General features: G+C 36.1%; 1 pseudogene; it reads right to left on the bottom strand.

Annotated features, from left to right (window-relative positions):
* The window catches only part of LOC122229919, a 94,581-nt pseudogene extending 76,184 nt beyond the window's left edge, over nt 1-18,397 (bottom strand).
* Nucleotides 18,398-18,847: the final 450 nt, after the last annotated feature.

Raw genomic sequence — 18,847 nt, 5'->3', positions numbered from 1 at the left:
TGTGACAACCACAGCATTTCCCAGAAATGAGATGTCAGTTCAAAGAAGTTCATATTCAATTTTGAAAAATGTTTCTTTTATGTGTGTACCAGAAAATGAATTTTGCAAATACAAATGGAGTGAAATGCTGTGCAGTGACCAGGTTTATCATAGTTTCAGGGGTGTGTGAGGTTTTTTTTTTTTTTGTACATCCATCAAAATTGTTCAATTATTTCCAAACGCTCATGATTTCCACTTAGTTTTAAAGACTTTTTTAAAATGTTTATTTATTTTTGAGATACAAAGAGAGACAGAGTGTGAGTGGGTGAGGGGCAGAGTGAGAGAGAGACAAAGAATCTGAAGCAGGCTCCAGGCTCTGAGCTGTCAGCACAGAGCCTGATGCGGGGCTTGAACCCATGAACCGCAAGATCATGACCTGAGCCAAAGTCAGACACAACGAACTGAGCCACCCAGGCGCCCCAGCTTTAAAGACTTTTCAAAAAACTAAATTTTTTTCATGATTATTATTAAGATATTATACTTCTGTGTCCTTAAAATGTGCTTCATAAAGTCAATTTCCATATTTTTATGTACCACCAAAATCCTAAAATAATCTATATCCATCTCTTTGCCATTTCTCTAAACTGATGATTTTTTACTTAAAACTCCAGTTTTGAATAAGGGGGATCTCCCTAGGGCTATATATAGAATAATACTCATTTCCCAACTTGTGGGAAAACACAGATTGTATAAAAATAACTGCGTAGGTGATCACTTTCCAAAAAGGTGTTGTTTGTAGTTTGACATAATCTTGTATTAATCAGAAATTACATCTACATGTCAACAAAATAACCATTTCCATTCTGTAATTTAATTTTTACTGTAGGGGCATCTGGGTGGCTCAGTCAATTAAGCGTCTGACTCTCGATTTCAGCTCAGGTCATGATCTCATAGTTTGTGAGATCGAGCCCTGCATCAGACTTTTTGGTGACAGTGGGGAACCTGCTTGGGATTCTCTGCCTCCCTTGCTCTCTGGCCCTCCCCAGCTCACACTCTCACTTTGTCTCAAAATAAATAAACTTAAAAAATATATTATTTTTTACTGTAGTTGCTAACTGATCATATTATCGTTGCATAGTTGCATCCCTATAAAACTCATTCTACGTTGAATAAATCCTAAGATTCCATTTCACATGCTTATTGTGACGTAAAATAAAAATAATTTCACCCACCGCTTGAATAAAGTGTGGAGGAGCATGGAATTTCTTAACTCTCTCTTTCCCAAACCAACCAAAATCAATATCAATAAGACGCAGCAGAGATTAAAAAACAAAAGTTCCTCTGTAAAAACATAACCTTTAAGGAGCATGATTTATGAAGAAACTGACCTCTACAGTGATCGTTGGGCAATGTGCAGTAAGGATGTTTGGCAACAGTCCACACCATGGAGAATTTCAGTCATGAGAGAGTAAAGAGCTCACCAAACTGAAACAGAGAAAGAGCAAGTTGGACCAACAATGAGAAAAGCAGCCCAGCAATGATTCAGTCTGGAGAACATACACAGTAAAGCCAGCAGCAAAGTTAACATGAAACATCGTTCTCCCCAAAGGCAAGTTGTGTTGCTGGTGAAGAATGCAAAACAGCCCCCCTCTTTGACTGATGACTGCTTTGTTATCAATGATGATCCCAGCCCTATATTTCTACACCTATGTATTACTGAGGATACCTTATTGCTAAACTATTCTTACCACAGAGTAGTGCTCCATCACTAGATTGTTCCCACTTTCCCTAATCTCAACTTAGAAAGAGCAACCAATCCTACACTGATCCTTGCATCTCTTAGGGTCTCCCAAAATGATTCAGAATGCACCCAAACTGAGCAGAACAGCCTTCCCTTCTTCCTCTTGTGAACTATCATTAAATGGTTCCCCTGGTGTGCTGCATTGAATTATACAGAAAAAAATGATAATGACTAATCAATATATAAATATAAATCCTGAGAAGAAAGCCAATTTGGTAATTCTTTCTCGTTGAAAGAAAGGAATCCCTAAAAAATCCAAGGGAAAAAAGAGAATTGTGTCCCTAGAAAAGAAAAAGACACCTAAATTATAGGTGTCTTACCAGGGGAGAAAAAAATAAAAAGGAAAGAAGAGACTTGATTACAAAATTGCTCATAGATCTTCCTTACTGAAATGGCTTGGTCTCATTATGGGTTGACTTGTGTCTCTGCCAAAGATATGTTGAAGTCATAGCCTCTGGTACCTGGACACAGGACCTTATTTGTGAACGGGGTGTTTGCCGACACAGTCAAGTTATAATATGAAGTCATAGGATGGGCCATTACTCAATATGATTGGAATCCCAGTTAGTAGGGAGGAATTTGGATGGAGACACGCAAGGAAATGACATGGGATGACAGAGGCAGAGATTGTAGTGATAACAGCTGCACACTAAGAAACAACAAAGGTGCATAGAATAACATGGATAACCTTGAGGGCATTATTCTAAGTAAGTCAGACAAAGACAAAAACCCTATGATCTGACTTATATGTGGAATCTAATACAACAAAAACTGGGGTGCCTGGGTGGCTCAGTCAGTTAAGTGTCTGACTCTTGGTTTTGGCTCAGGTCATGATTTCATGGTTTCATGAGTTTGAGCTCCACATTGGGCTCTGCACTGACAGCGTAGAGCCTGCTTGGGATTCTCTCCCCCTCTCTCTCTTTGCCCCTCCCCTGCTCATGTTGTCTCTGTCTCTCTCAAAAATAAATAAACATGAAAACATTATTTAAAGAAACAGCAAAACTGAACTCACATATACAGAGAACACATCGTTGGTTGCCAGAAATGGGAGGTAGAGGGTGGGCAAAATGGATAAAGAGATTCTAAAGGGATTGCGACTATAAAATAAATGAAGTCATGGGGATGTCATGTACAGCATGGTGACTACAGTTAATAATACTCTATTGCATATTTGAAAGTTGCTTCGAGAAAATCTTAAAATTACTCATTACAAGAAAAAGTGATGTAACTATGTGTGTTGATGGTTGTTAACTAGACTTACTGTGGTTCTCATTTTGCAATATATAAAAATATGGAATTATTATGTTGTACACCTGAAATGAATATAATGCTCTATGTTAATGACATCTCAAATTTTAAAAAAAATCCTAGAAATAGAAATTTTCTTAATATAACAAATGTCATAAATGATAAGCCCACAGCTAACATCATACTCAAAAGCAAAATATCTGGAAACTCTAGGATCAGGAACAAGGCAAAGATGCCCACTCTCACCATTTCTAGGCAAGCTAAGACTGGTTCTTAAAGAGTCACAATATTTTTCTCCGTGAATCAGCCTCTCCTTGCATTCTTATTAGCACCTGTTAGGGCTCCTAACAGTGGTTCTCAAGGTGTGGTTTAATGATTAGCAGGATTGGTTTTACCTGAGAACTTGTTAGAAATGGAAATTCTTATGCTCCCCCCAGGTCAACTGAATCAAGAACACTAGCTAGGGGTTGTCATCAATTGTATTTAACGAGCCCTTCAGGTGAAATGGTTTCACACTGAAGTATAAGAACCGTCTTAGCATTAGTCAACAGAGTACAGCCAGCCTGCAAAGGGAGGAGCTTTTGCGTGGTAGGCTTTATGAAGTGGCAGCCTACAAGATTACTACTTCTAGTATTTGTTTTTGTAAATGAAAGGAAGGGGAAAGGATGTAGAAACAAAGAGTAGTGAAGTATTAAATCCAGTAATTAAATTAGCCACACTGGCAGTAGCAGGTCAGATTCCTGAGGACAAAACCCCAGAATTGTTTGGTGATTCAGTCATCTGCGGAGCATGGATTGGTGTTTGGTGCATGGTAAGCTTTCAAAAATATCTGTTAAACTACCACACGCCAATTTTATGGCAAATAATGTGGCTTATTCATATATTTTAAATATAAGTGTGTGTGTGTGTGTGTGTTTGTGTGTGTGTGTGTGTGTTTTAATAGTTCAGGTCTCTTGCTGTACAGCAGAGGGAAAACCAGCATGAATACTGTCTCAGGGAGCAGATTTGAGGACAGACAACTGAGAAGGGACTCCTCCAGGTGTGGGCCATTTTCTTCTCTGGAGTTCATCATCAAAGCATATCACTTCCCTCTGGTGTGAAATTCACGAAGGTATGGAAGATGCTAAGATTTTTGTTGGACTACAAATTCTAAAACAATAATGCTCAGAATTCAGCAGGCATATTTTCTTGTTTGATTAAAAATGCTTTTAAAACTATTGGAAGTTGAGAAATTGATCATCGTTTTTATAGAGTGTACAATTTAAGTTTTGTCCTGTATAAACATCTGGGAAATAACCACTACAATCAAGGTAATGAACATATCACATCCCCGGAATTGTCTTGTGCCTATTTGCAATCACTTCTGTCCATATCTGCACCTCCTTGTCCCCAGACAGCTATTGATGTGTGTTGTGTCATGAGAGAAGTTAGAATTTCTACACTTGTGTGTAAAGAGTTCTAGACTGTGTAGGTTTTTTTGGTTTGTTTGGCTATGTTCTCTTTAAGAAAGTTTGAGGTTGATCCACAATGTGGAGAAAATGTATTTAATTGTAAGAATACATCAGCATTTGTCCCTTGATCTTTATTGGCTATTTGGATTATTTTTAGTTCTTGGCTGTTAGAAGTAGAGGTGCTATCAACGTTCATGAACAAACCTTGGTGTGAACAGATGGTCTCATTTCTCCCGAGTGAATGCCTTGACATGGATTTGCTGGCTTATATGTCTTTTGTATGTTTCGCCTTTTAAGAAGCTGCCAAAATACTTTACGAAGTGTTTTCTCATTCGTTCCTTAATGTTTGAGTGTTGGAGTTTGTTAAAAATCTCACTAAACTTGGTATGCTCAAGCTCCTTTTTTTTCTTTTTAAGTAGGCTTCGTGCTCCGTGCGGAGCCCAACACAGAGCCGGAACCTATGACCCCCAGACCAAGACTTGAGTTAAAAGCAAGAGTCGGAGGCCCAACCAACTGAGCCACCCAGGTGACCTGGTATGATGAAACTTTAAAAATATTAATTACTTAAACATGTGCATGTTATTGTTTCATAGTTTTAATTCACATTTTCTTAATGCTTTTGAATATTTTTTTTTTCATTTAGATGTTGGTGATTCTGTATCTACTTTGGTGTATTAGGGGTTTAAATATTCAATTCAGTATTCAGAGTTCTTTTATAGTCTGTATAGAAGTCCTTTATCTCATACGTGGCTTGGAAATGATTTTTACCGTCTGTATCTTGTTTTTAATTCTTGTAGAAGTGTGTTGTTTTTTTTTTTTTTTAAGTGCAGGCATTGTGAATGTTGATGAAGTTCAGTTTATAAATTGGGCTGATTTATTTATTATTTTTTCTATTAATGGGTCATAGTTTGCCCTGCTCTACCTGCCTAGGGATTTTGTAATTGGATGCCTTTGTGGATTTTACCTTCATGGGTGCTGGATTCTAATGTGTTTCCATAAATATTTTGGTGCTCTGTTATGAGATGGAGTCAAATTACTTGGAAGCTTTTGATTCTTTGGGGTCTTTCTTGTAAATTGTGTTAGATTGAGCGAGGACAGTGGTTTATTTAGGGACAATTTAATCCTTGTTCTGAGGCAAACCTCTATTGAATGCTGGACGTGTGCCTCTTGAATTAGGTTTTCTGCACAAAAGAGGTTTCTTCCTTTTAATACATTGAGGTGACTCCTTCCTGCGTGTAAGGTAATTTCCTCACATATGTGTGTGATGATTCTCTGTAGGCTAGTGTCTCTGCCCTTTATGATAAGCTACCCAATTAATTTTAGCTGCCTTGGTTTCTCTAGACTTCAAGATCCATTTGGTTAACTGAATGAGATGACTGGGCTCTGCTTTTCCTCCATATTGTGGTTTTCTCTTCACTATACTGTGACTATGATCTGTTTTCTGGGCAGTAAAGTGGGACAATAAAAAGGGATTATTTCTTTTGTTTCTCATTCCAGGCAAAGGGTGACTTTGATAATGTTTACTCTTTGCTTCCTAGAGCAGTTGACCTATTGAATTTCTAATACTAAAAACAAGAGGAATAAAGGTAAATACGTATTACATATGATTTCATACTTATGTGCTATTGTGTTTAATTGACAGAAAAGTTTAAGAGAAAGTATATGGTAATCATAAGTTTTTTATGTAAAAAACAAAATGGCTGGGGCTTCTGGGAGGCTGAGTTGGTTAAGCATCTAGCTCTTGATCTTGGTTCAGGTCATGTTATCATGGTTCATGATTTCAACCCCTGCATCACGCTTCCTTGCTGTCAGTGCAAAGCCTGCTTGGGATTCTCTCTCTGCACATTCTCCTTCTCTCTACCCCTCCCACACTCAAACATGTGAGGGTGTATGTTCTCTCTCTCTCTCTCTCTCAATCAATCAACAAACTTAAAAAAAAATTAAAATGGCTGCTGTAGTAATTTCACTGAAGCGTTAAGGTTGTCAACCTTCTTCACAAAACAGACAAGTTGCTGGTAAAATACACAGGATAGGAAAAATGACAAATTGAAACTTGATACATGATGACTCTTCAGGAATATAGTTCTGCATAAATCTGAGGTAAGTGGGAAGAATGGTATTGGAGGGATTGCAGCTGTTGGAGAAACCTAGGGAAAACAAATCCTACTTAGCCCAAAACAGAAGCTATGGGAAATTTAGTATTCCTATTTACACCAACATCCCCTAGGCTGCATAAACATCCCCCAGCCCAGAGCTTCCCAGTGTGCTACACATGGGGGATGGACATGTTTGAGATTCGGATCCTGTAGCCCTTGACATGGTTTTATAGAGTGGGAAATTTACAGAACTCCCTCCAGCTATAACTGGCTTCACCTTACCATGTTGTACTTAGAAATGTTACCTTTCCCTGTGTGTGCTCTATTGTAAAAAGGTCAGGACACTATTCCAGCATTTAACTGTTGCGGGTTTTATCTTCTATAATGCTGTGCACAGTTTATAATACATCTTGATTTTCTTCAAGGGATGACTGACTTCCTTGGACAAGGGATTGAACCAGTGGCAAACAGAAGAATGTGTTTTCTTTAACAGTCCTATTTGTGAACTCTATTTTAGGGAGATACTATTGTTAAATAGAAACTTCCATGTAGGTGTCTTGCCTAATTCACATTTATAGTGGTAGAGGTAAAACAATACGGTGTAATTCAATGCTGCATGTGCTTAAAAAAATGATTGTCTTTTAAAATTACCTGAAAAGAATTTAATTATTTTAGAATAGATTGGATAATAAATCCAAATATTTATGTCGTTGATTATGATACCCGAAGAGAAAAAAACTGGAACACAGGTTTTGCCATGGATAAAATGTCTACCTAAACCTTGTCATCATTACTGTACAAGGATTTATGTGAAGATGTGGAAAACATGGTATCAGTTTTCAAAGGAGCATTGTTCTCAAATGAGCAACTGAAGTGGAAAAGTAAAGGGAAGCGATACTTTTATTAGGTAGAGGGAGAAGTCAGTAGAGTGGGCAACTTGACATATTCTGGCCTTCCTGTACACAGTGATCATAAAGAAACAGGTGCAACAGTATGATGGAGGTAGAGATAACCTATGATAAATGCATAAATTTCAAGTACATAATCTGATATTTTGACATAGATAAATAGACATGAAGCCATCACTGTTAACCAGATAATGACCGTATCTGTTAATGCAGAGTTCATTGGTGCTCTTTGTAAACCTTGAAAACCACTGAACTTATTCCGGACCATCATGGATCAATTTTGTTTTTTGTTTTTTGTGTTTTTTTTTTTTTCCATTTTAGATTAGTTTTTATTTTACATAGTTTGATACAAATGTGACCCTATAGTATGCCCACCTTTTCATTCAGCATTATTTCAAATGATCCATGTTGTTGCATTATCATTAGATTGTTCAATTAATTACTCAGCAATGGACCCTTTTTTTGAAGGTTACATAATTCATTTATGATTCACTCGTTGATGGAAATTTGGATTGTTTCCAGTTTGGGGTTATTAGAAATAAGAATGTGATTAACATTCTTGTACAAGTCTTTTGTAGGAACACACCTTTAGATTTATGTTTTATCCATATAGCTAGAAGTAGAATGGCTGGGTTATATGCCAGGCATATGTTTAACTTTGAAAAAAAAATCAAAATTATTTCTCAAAGTGGTTGCACATTTTCTATTCCCAGTAACAGTGCTGAATTTTCTCCACCTTCTTTCCAATGTATGCTGTCCTTCTAATTGTACACATTGTAAAAGGTGTAGTATTGCATTGTGGTTTGATTGACATTTCACTAGTGAAGCATGATGTTGAACAACTTTTCTTATGGATCCTTGGTATGTCTATTTTGGTAAAGTATGTTTTGACATATTTTGTCTGCTTTTTATTTGTGTTCTTATCGTACTTTGATTTTTTTTTTTTTCAAAGAGATACATTCTGCATTACAAAGACTTCTTCAGATATGTGAGTTCTCATTATGGACTTCATTTTTGTTTTCTTGAGTGGTTTTCAAATAGCAGATGTTGTTAATATTGATGGAATACTACTAGTCATTACGAAATTATGCTTTTTCTGTTTGATCCATGAAACTTTTAACCTTAAGTCAGAAAAAATTTTTACCTATGCCTTCTTGAAGAAATGGTACAAGGTTCCCAGCTTTTACATTAAGGTCTATGATTGATTTCGAGCTTATTTTATATGACGGGAGATAATATTAGAGAATTTATATTCATATAAATATCAAATGATTCCAGGAATAGTTTTTGAAAATACTTTTAAATTGCTTTTGTACCTTTTTTGGAAACCAATTGACTCTAGATGTTTTAGTGTATTTTTGGACTCCATTTTCTGTGTATCTATCTTAATGCCAATACTCTGCTGGTTGCTTTAAAACTTTAAAATCGGTAGTGCAAATTCACCACCTTTTTTCTTTATCAATATTTTCAAAATGTATGGGCCCTTGACATTTCTACATAAACTTAAGAATTGGGTTATCAATTTCACTAAAAACGGTGGGATTTTGGTTGGACTGTAAGGACTCTAAAGTTGGGGAAGGGGCATCTGAGGGGCTCAGTCAGTTGAGCCTCCACCTTCCGCTCAGATCATGATCTGCAAGTTGGTGAGTTTGAGCCCCACCTCAGACTCGCTACTCTCATTGCAACACCTGCCTCAGATGCTCTGTCCCCCCCTACTCCCTGCCCCTTCCCTGCTTGGGCACACACTCTCAGAAATAAAATTTAAACAATGAAAAAAAAAAAAAGTTTGGGGAAAAAATGGCATATTAAGAATGTTGAGTCATCTCATCTAGGAACACCGTATGTTCCTGAATTTCTTTCATGGTTCATTTTCTCTCAGCAGTGTTTTGTGCATGATCATGTACAGGTCACCAGCATCTTGTGTAACACATAGATCTTTTTGATAACACATAGTAATTAATAAAGTTTAAGAGTTTAAATTAAGCCTTGTCATATATGTACATGTACACAAACTTTCTGTATGTTCCCCTGATTATAACAGAATCTTTGTTGTTAACATGTGAAAAGCCTTGTTTTTTCTTTGATGCAGTGTGGGAAGAAAAATACTTCAAAATCCTTAAGCATCCTTCTTGGGCTTTGATTTTGGTTTTTTTTTAAGGAGCCATATTTAGTTGCCCATTTCCAAACAAACAAAAAAAAAAACACCTTGCCTTATTCCATATTTTTTGAGATACTGCCCTATAATGGGGAATAAAGATATATACTGTGATTTTTGTTGTAAGAGGCTAAGCTTCCATCAAAACCTCATAATGAAGGATTTTTCCCCTAAATATCTTCGGAAAATAACTTTTAAGTCATAATATCTTAATGCTTAAAGGAGTTCTGGGGCTTATCACTATTGGAGATACGAAATTTTGATTATATGAAATTTTCTTTTGAAAATGTTATAACAGTGCATGTTCATTAGAATAGTTTTCTGGCTGTACTTTGAAACTTACTTGGCTTATTAAATAGAGTTGGCTTGATTTCACATAATTTAATGTACTAAAATAGAGTGACGTAGACTACAGATTTTACAATGGACTTCTGAATCAGTTCCTCCCAGGAAAAGTTGTGTCAGTGCAAGAAACCCATCTGCCATGAATATCTGTAGAGAATTTTTCTGAGTCAACTAGTTGTTAGTTTTGAGTTTCCATCTTGACAAATATTTATAGTTATTACATTGACAGTGCTAAGGTGAATCATGTATGTTTGCCATTTACATAACTCATGACATTATTCATCCTGATGTCCTATTAGGCATAGGATTGTTAATGTTTGTGAGATTTGGGTATCCAGGTTTTAACATGCAAACTTCATTTTGATGTTTTATGGTACATTATGATCTCACTGCTTTCATTTGCTACGGTAAGAAAACCTGATTGTCTATAATGAACAGAACATAAAAGTGGTATGATACCTATTACTTGGTTTTAATGAATGTAGAATCAAGGGAAGTTAGAAAAATATACCCATGGAACAAAAAATAAGTAGCATAAACAAAAAAGTACTAATTTAATAAAAGCCTGAGTGTAGCTTCATGTAATGGAAAACTTACAGGTTTTTACCTAAAGTGAATTTCGTTTCCATTTTTTCCACTGGATGAGTCATCTTTGAGAAGTCAAGTGCCCACTACAAAGATTCCACATCTGTCATTTGGGGACAATAGTACCTACGTATCTCATAGGACTGTTGTGAAACTTAAATGGAACAGTAGTTGGAACTCTTGTAATGTCTGTGTTTACCACATATATCCTCCCTTTGTTCTAGTTCATTCTACAGTGTTCTAAATAATATGATAAATGCAGAAGTAAAATATATATTCCTTTTTGCTAATGACTTACTGAGCAATACTGACAATTTGAGATATGTATTAACATTATAGAAATGTGTAACAGACATCGAGATAGAAAATACAGATATCTTGAAGGTTTTCAGATGGGGTAGGCCAGGAGTAAAGAAGCCATGCTGGCCTTAGATGTATTTATAAAAGATGCTAGTAAATAGGATATTTTCCTAAAAAATGATAGTACCTTATCCATTCACTTATATCAATTAAAAATTGAAAAGATGTTTGGGACACCTGCGTGGCTCAGTTAAGGGTCATACTCTTGATTTCTGCTTAGGTCATGATCTAATAATCATGAGATCAAACCCCACATTGAGCTCTATGCTGACAGTGGGGAGCCTGCTTGGGATTCTCTCCCCCCTCGCCACCTGTGTGCGCTCTCTCTCTCTCTCTCTCTCTCTCTCTCTCAAATAAACATTAAAAATGTAAAGATATGCAACATCACTAAGCATGAGGGAAATGCAAATGAAAAGTACAGCGAGATATAGTTTGGTACAACCACTAGGAGAATGATAGGGAATTTCCTCAAGAAATTTAAATGTATTTATCATATGATATCCCAATTTCCAGTTTTGAGTGTATACCTAGAGGAAATTTAAAAAGACTTTGGAAGTCAAACATAGTCTCGTGTTTATTATGGCATTGTTTATAATAGCCCACATAGGAAAACTATCAAAATGTCCATCAATGAATGAATAAAAAGATGGGGTATATGTATAAATGGGAATATTATTCAGCCATAAGAAGGGGTACCATTTATGAGAACACTCATGGACTTTGCAGGAATTGTGCCAAGTGAGATAGGCCAGGCACAGAAAGACCAGGACTGGATGATCTCATATTCGGAATCTAAAAAAGAATAAACTCCTGAAACACAGTGAAATTGTGATTACTTGGGGATGGGGGCTGAGGTGATTAAATTGATGTTGTTTAATGGTACAAACTTGTAATGAGTAGTACGTCATAGAGACTGCACATTATAATATGGACTAAAATATTCTATTACAATTACACAATGTGGTTGAGGTGCTAAATATTGCTATAACCACAATTGTTACAATATATACTTTTATCAAAATAACCTGTAATACACCTCAAATTTATACAATGCTATATGTCTAATAAGTTCAATAAAAATGAAAGAGTTAAATGAATTTATTAATCACCGATTACTGTTTTAAAATTGATAAGCATATCTAAAATCTGAATAATGAGGAATAGAGAAAACTAGATAGAATAAGTAGAGAATGTTTGTAGACCCACTTAAAACTCTCAGCTTAATCTGAGGATTCTACACAAGGAGTATGCATTTTTCTTCTATAGCAGTAGGAAAGTATTGAAGCTTATATAACACAATTATTAAAAATAAGAATTTAAGAAATACTGGAATGACTTTTAGTAATTTGAAAGATCGACAGAAATAGGCATGAAGATGGGGGGGGGGGGGGAAATCACATAAATACCATTCCAAGTGCAAAGAGAATGGTTTCCACTGCCAGTAGCATCCAAAATGGTTTTCTAGCAGAAAACAGTTTTTGACTGGAAAGCTACTGCTTTCCCCAGAAAGGATCCCTTGCCCCTACAAAACACCTGTAGAAAACCAGAAGATAATTGTTAACTTTGTTAATGCCCAGAAAGTATAACAAACAGAAAAGACATTTGCCCAAACAGAAAAGTTAGAAAGTGTAAGTATTTTCTGGAAGTATTTGGCAGAGGATCATAATATGGTGTATTTCTGAAAGAAATATATGGTAATGTAATTCAAATTGGCTCCTTGCTTCAGAAGTTAGTTGAGTAACTTCCCACTTTGATGAGCTATTGGAAAAAAAATAAAGGCCATTATTTTTTTAACCAATTTTTCAAATTTCTGTTGGCTAGTTGGAGGTCTTCTTTGGGAAAATGTGTATTTACTTCTTCGGGCCATTTTTTTTAAAGATTTTTCAAAGTGTTTATTTTAGAGAGCATGAGTGGGGGAGGGGCAAAGAAAGGCAGGGAACATAGGATCTGAAGCAGGCTCTGTGCTGATAGCAGAGAGCCTGATGTGGGTCTTGAACTCACAAATTGTGGTATAACCCGAGCCGAAACCAAGAGTCAGCCGTTTAACCTACTGAGTCACCAGGCACCACCATCTGGCCATTTTTAATCACATTATTATTTTTTGTTGTTATTGAGTGTTATGAATTCTCTGTATTGTGGATATTAACCACTTATTTGACATAGCGTGTTTGAAAACTGTTTCCTGTTTTATAGGTTGCCTTCTTGTTTTAATTGTTTCTTTTGCTGTGTAGCAGATTTTAATTTTGATGTTATCTCATTTGTTGATACTTGTTTTTGTTTTGCTTTTGGTGTCATATCCAGAAAATCATTGTGAAGACCAATGTTGAGGAGTTTTTCTAAGATTTCTTCTAGGAGTTTTGTGGTATAGGGTTTCATGTTTAAGTTTTTGATCCTTTTTGAGTTAATTTTTGTGAGTACTATAAGACAGGGATTTGGTTTCATTATTCTTTGTATATTTATCTTGTTTTCCCCAACATTATTTGTTGAAGGGACTCTATTTTCCTGTATGGTGTTGTGTGTTCCTTTGTCAAATAATTGTTGACTGTATATGTCTGTTTAATTCGTCTTTGTGATTATTTTTATGCCAGTGCCATATTGTTTGTATTACTAAAGTAGTGTAGTCAGAAATTAATAAGTGTCATACTTACAGATTGGTTCTTTTTCCTCAGGATTGCTTTGGGGTCATTTCTGATTCCATACTAATTTGAAGATGGCTTGTTTTTTTTACTTCTTTGAGGAATGTCATTGTTATTTTGATGGAGATTGCATTGAATCTACACACAGCTTTCATTTTAACATTAATTTTTTCCATCCATGAATATGTTTGTGACTTTTCCAGATTTTTTTAGCAAAGTCTTTTAGTTTTCATCGCACATAATTTAACTCCCTAGGTTGAACTTATTCCCAAGTATTGTATTGATGCTTTTGTGAATGGGATAGTTTTCTTAGTTTCTCTTTCAGGTGTTTGATTATCAGTGTACAGAAATGCAACTGGACTCTATATGTTAACTTTATATCCTGAAACTTAACTAAAATTGTTTATTAGTGTCAGCAGTTTTTTCATTAAATATTTGGGATTTTCTGGGTCGCCTGGATGACTCAGTTGGTTGAGTATCTGACTTCGGTTCAGGTCATGATCTTGAGGTGCGTGGGTTCGAGCCCTGCATCAGGCTCTGTGCAGACAGCTAGGAGCTTGGGGCCTGCTTGGGATTCTGTGTCTCCCTTGCTCTCTGCCCCTCCCCTGCTTTCTTGAATGAGAATGTGTGCTCTCTAAAGTAAACATTAAAAAAAATTCTTTATTTGGGATTTTCTGTGTACCAAATCATACCATCTGCAAATACTGGCAATATTACTTTTTCCCCTCTAATTGGTTTGCTTTTTATTTCTTTGTTTTGCCTCATTGCTCTCACTAGGACTTCTAGTACTAAGATTGAGTAGGTTTTGTTGTCTAGTTCTTGATCTTAGAGAAAAAACTATTTTCTGTTGAGTATGTTAGCTGTGAATTTGTCATATGCGGTCTTTAATTTGTTGAAATATATCTTTTAATATCCAGTCTGTTGAATTTTTTTTTATCAGAGGATATTGTATCTTGTTAAAAGTTTTTTCTGGAGCTATTGAGATGATCATGTGAGTTTTATATTTTATTCCGTTAATGCAATGTATTACATTTATTAATTAATAATATGCTGAACTAACCTTGCAACTCAAGGATAAATCCCATTTGGACCTGGTATAATCCCTTAATTATGTCTTGAATTTGGTATGCCAGTATTTTCTTGAGAATTTTTACATCTATATTTATCAAGGATACTGGTCAGTTTTCTTTTTTGTAGTGTCCTTATTTGGGTATAAGAGTAATGCTTGCCTCATAGAATGAGTTAGGAAGTATTCATCCCTATTCAAGTTTTTAGAAGAGTTTAAGGACTGGAATTAACTCTTCTTTTAATGTTTGTTAGGTTTCATCAGTGAAGCTGTCTAGTCCTGGGTTTTTCTTTGTTGTGAGATTTTTTATTATTGATTCATTCTCTTTATTTGTTATTGGTCTGTTCATATTTTTTATTTCTTTCTGATTCAGTCTTGGTAGGTTGTGTGTCTAGAAATGTATCTATTTTTTCTGGGCTATTGAGTTAACATATAATAGTTCATAGTAGTTTCTTATCCTATGTATTTCTGTAGTATCAGTGGGAACGTTTACTTATTATTATTTTCTTCTTACTCTTATTTTGATCCTTCTCTTTTTCTTATTAACATAGGTAATTTTATATATCTTTATGAAAAGCCATATTGTAGTCTTATTTTGTCTGTTGCTTTTTAGATTTATTTATTTATATTCTCATCTTTATTATTTCTTCCTTTTGCTAGCTTTGGGTTAATGTGTTCTTTTTTTAGTTCCTTGAGATGTTCTTTGGGTTGTTTACTAGAGGTCTTTTAAATTTCCTAATATATGTATTTATTGCTATAAACTTTCTTCTCAGAACTGCTCTTGCCCCAATGCCCAAGATTTGCTATTATTTTTATTTTCATGTGTTTTTTGGTATTTTTAAATTTTCCCTTTTGATTTTTTTTTTTTTTGACCAGTTGATTGTGCAGAAGTGTCTTACTTAGTTTCCACATACTTGTAGATTTTCCAGTTTTTTTCCTATTTATTTCTACCTTTATACCATTCTGGTCAGAAAAGATAGTTGGTATGATTTGAGTTTTCTTAAATTTGCTAATATTTGTTTTGTGTCCTATCATATGATCTTTCCTAGAGAATGTTTCATGAGGATTTGAGAAGAATGTGGACTTTGTTGATGTTGGGTGGAATGTTGTATCTATGACTAAGTCCATTTGGTTTAAAGTAGAGTTTAATTCCATTCTTAAAATTGATTTCTATCTCACTGGCCTGTCATTGCTGATAATGGGATATTTAAGTGACTTACCAGGATTGCTATTTGTGTCCCCTTTCAAATATGTCAGCATTTGCTTAAAATATTTAGAGGATCTAATAGTGGGTGCATATATATTGCTTCTCTTACATTATGTTATTATGCTATGCTCACAACAAGTGTAGCTACCCTCTGTCACCGTACAATGTTACTATGATATCATTTATGGTATTCCCTATGCTGGGATTTTTATTTCTGTGACTATTTATTCCATCGCTGGAAGTCTGTATCTCCCTTTCTCCTGTATCCATTTTGCCCATCCTCCTCCCCGCTGGCAACCTCCAACTTGTTGTTTAGTGTATATGGGTCATTTTGAGTGATGGTTGATACATAAGGGCTTACCACTACAGGAGTATTGTTTGCCTTCTAATTGTCTTGTACATCTACTCTTCCCCGCCCTCCTCCCGCTCTGTTTCTGCTTACCTTTGTAAATTGGTGGTTTTCCATGGTAATGTGACCAATCTCTCTGTTCCTTTTTTATGTTTCCTGAGTCTACTCTGGAGTTTTGCTTGTGGCTACCATGAGGCTTACATGAAACATCTCACAGATAAAATAGTCCATTTAATGTTGATGCAGCTTCTCTTTGTTTGCCTGTAAATGCTCCACCTTTTTATTCCTCCCCTTTTGTATTCCTAATGTCACAACTGATCAGTTTCATTAACAAATTATAGTAGGTTATAGTTGTTTGTAATGCTCTTTTCCTTTAACTTTTTTGCCTAGTTTAATTGGTTAATAGATCATAATAATATACAGTTACAGTTTTCTACCATAGTGTTGTGTACTTTCACATGTTTTTCAATTCATTGGTGACCATTTCTTAAAATTTCTGCTTGAAGAACTCTTTGAAGTATTTCTTGCAAGGCAGGTCTAGTGGTAGTGAACTCCCTCAATTTTTGTTTGGGGAAAACCTTTATTTCTCCTACCTATCAGAAGGACACCTTTACCAGATAAATTTTGAATATGCCCTTCTACCTTCTCCTGGATTATAGACTTGCTGCTGGGAAATCCACATCAGGGCTAATGGCGGTTCCTTTGTATGTTACTTTTTACCCCCATGGCTGCCATTAAGAAGTTTTTACCATTGGTTTTTGAGTTTTGTTATAATGTGTCTGGGAGAAAGCTTTTGTTTTGTTTTTGTTTTGCTTTGAGATGCTAGGGTGTTCTTTTAGCACTATGGACTTTGGTGTTTGAAGCCTACCCCAGATTTGGGAAGTTCTGCTACTATTGAAGTAAACTCTCTTCACCTTTCTCCCTTTCTTCTTCTGTTACACATTTATTCTTATATTTGCTTCTGATCAAATCTGATAACTCTCATCAGATTTCTTTGCTTTTTAAAATATTTTTAGTGTTTATTTATTTTTGAGAGACACAGCACAGCAAGGGGAGGGGCAGAGAGAAAGGGAGACATGGAACTGAAGCAGGCTCCAGGTTCTGAACTGTCAGCACTGAGTCCCACAGGGGGCTGGAACTCACCAACCACTAGATCATGACCTGAGCTGAAGTTGGACGCTTAATCGACTAGGCCACCCAGGCGCCCCTCTTTGCTTTTTAAAAATTATAATTCTATGTTCTCCTTTAACTGAATTTTCCTATATTTCTGTTCTCCAAGTCCCTTCTTCTCTACACATCTGGTTTGCTCTGTTAGCTATGTTCTCTATTCTTTATCTCGTTCATTGATTTCTTAAGCTCTCGTATTTGGTTCTTTTTTTTATAATTTCAATTTCTTTGGCAAAGAACCCCTTATATTCATTAATTTTATTATTGAGTTAATTGATTGAGTTATTATTGAGTTAATTATTGAGTTAATTTCTGAGTTTTCTTGAAGTTGGTTGATTTCTTTATAAGTACTGTTCTGAATGGTTTATCAGATTGCAGTATTCTGTGCCTTTGACTTTAGTTGCTGGAGAATTAGAATTTTCTTTTGTGATACCATAATTACTTGATTATTTTATAGTGTTTGATGACATGTGCTTTTGTCACATTTGAAGCAGCAGTCAACTTCCTTTGCTAAAAATTTATGTTTACTTTGTTTCTTGAAGTTCAGCAGATTGGTTATTCGATATCTTTCTTTTGTATTCCAGAAGGTGGTGCTATAGCCCAAATTTGTGGTTTCTCCTGCTAGAGCTGGATCTCTTGGCAACAGATTAGGGGAAATGTGGGCTTAGTACCTGGAGCTCTGGGGGGGTGGGGCGGAGGGGGCTGATTACAGCCCTGTAAGGGGATCTTCCAGTGGGCACTTTCAGAGGTCCATCATGGACCCATAGCAGTGAGACAGAAATTTGTTCCCTTTGATAGTCTTGTCTGTCTTTTTCTTTCTTCTGTGTCTTCCAAGTTGCAGTGGTCCCACCTCAGAAATCGAGATGCTACTGGAAGAAGGGGGCCCCTGCACTTGCAACCTGAACATCTGAGATGGCTGGGTGGTTACTCACCACTTTGGCTTTTTGCCTCCTCTGCCAGAGTGATCACCTCAGGTGCCACTAGAAGCTCAACACCTTGCATTGTCACTCTGGAGAGGGGGGATGACTTGGCATGTTCGTCCATCTCCGCTGTCTCAAAACTCATCTCTTTCATGCTCAGATGGCCTGCTGGATTCCTCTAATAGACAGGCTGGATCTCCACAGATGCTCCATACCCATGGGTATCTGCCCAGTCCTGCACTCTCCCAGTTGCCCTTTTCCAGATCGCAGTGAGTTTGGGGGTAAGCAAGCTCACTAACTCGGCTACGTGCTCTCGCCAAAGTCCTGTCTGCCCACTTTTGGAAACACAGGTGTGTAGAAACTCTTGGAAGTCTTGGTGTAGTGTGTAAAGGTAGTTAGTTTTGATTATGAGTATCCAATTAGTTTTAAATCAAAGGGAGAGGGAAAGGCATGCCTCATGCCACAATAAAGCTGACATCACTCCCCTACTCATTCTTGATAGGTGTACTTTGTGTGTGAGTTTTTTTTTTCTTGATCAGTTAAAGTTCAATGAATTTTATTGATGTTTTATAAA

This window comes from Panthera leo, chromosome A1, assembly GCF_018350215.1.
Source record: "Panthera leo isolate Ple1 chromosome A1, P.leo_Ple1_pat1.1, whole genome shotgun sequence".
Taxonomy (NCBI): Eukaryota; Metazoa; Chordata; class Mammalia; order Carnivora; family Felidae; genus Panthera; species Panthera leo.
The sequence above is the reverse complement of the archived record's forward strand: the minus strand, read 5'-3'. Positions and strand labels throughout refer to the sequence as shown.